Here is a 1088-nt window from a genome sequence, read left to right as displayed (position 1 = left end):
AATCCATGGTGTGGACAGTCTTGCTGGAAGAACTTGAATCTGATCCACGCGTCTTTAAAAGTCTCACTAGGCTTTTGCGCGAAAATGGCTATTTTGCTCCTTAAGTCTTCAGCGCGTGCCTCATCAAAGAAATTACGCAGGAAGGCGTTTATGATGTCGGCCCAGGATGTCAGTGATCCTGTAGGTAGCTGCTTGAGCCAGTGCGAAGCTTCTCCAATCAGTGAGTATTTGAAGAGCTTGCAGAGTAGGTAGTCCTCGGGGACTCCATCCATACGAATAGCAGCGATGAGATCCTCGAACCTCTCCAGATGGTCCATAGGATGCTCGTGTGATTGCCCAGAATAAGGTATCTGAGACACGAGAGAGTAGTACTGAGGCTTGAGCTCGAAGTTCGGCTTCTGAATCTCTGGAAGTCGAATAGCTGATATGTTGGTGTAGTACTCGTCTGGACGGTTATAGTCTGCCAACGATCGTGTTTGAGCTTCTCCTGTAGCCTCAGCTTCAGTTTCAGGGATTATGTTTCCCTGTGCATCTAGCTTCTGACCTGTTGCATTACGCAGATGACCATCTTGATCATACAGGTTTCCATTCTCGCCCTGCGTGAGAATGATAATCGCGACCATGCTTCGCGGAGTAGTGTCGATCGGTATACAGTTAGAAGTATCGATCGATGTAGATCGGTGAACGGTATCGATCGACGGTGCTGTCGGAGTGTCGGTCGACTGTTGAACGTGAGTATCAGTCGACGGTAATGCGGTTCTGTCGATCGATGCGAAGCGTAGGTCTTTGCGGATTGAGCGTTCCAAGTGTGCAGGATCCTCTGAGAATAATAGTTGATTTCCCTTGTTGCTTCTGGTACTGCTGGACATGTACCTGAAAAGTCAAGGAAAAAAAATTTAAATAAGAAATGAGGTAAAAGAAAAACCTAAGATTAATAAGATTAAATCTAATGGCGATCAAAGCTCCCCGGCAACGGCGCCAAATTTGATAGTGCTCAAATTACCCAGTAGAGCTTACTCTCTCAAATAAGAGGTACAGCTGTAGTACTTAGGGATCAAATCACGAGGAGCTAGGGAACCAATTAAATA

The 1088-nt window shown here is 46.1% G+C and overlaps 1 non-coding gene across 1 annotated transcript; it reads left to right on the top strand.

Annotated features, from left to right (window-relative positions):
* Positions 1-108, top strand: LOC130500519 (small nucleolar RNA R71). Its single transcript, XR_008939140.1, has one exon. It is a non-coding gene; the product is annotated as a small nucleolar RNA R71 (small nucleolar RNA).
* Positions 109-1088: the final 980 nt, after the last annotated feature.

This window comes from Raphanus sativus, chromosome 9 (genome assembly GCF_000801105.2).
Source record: "Raphanus sativus cultivar WK10039 chromosome 9, ASM80110v3, whole genome shotgun sequence".
Lineage (NCBI taxonomy): Eukaryota > Viridiplantae > Streptophyta > Magnoliopsida > Brassicales > Brassicaceae > Raphanus > Raphanus sativus.
The sequence above is the reverse complement of the archived record's forward strand: the minus strand, read 5'-3'. Positions and strand labels throughout refer to the sequence as shown.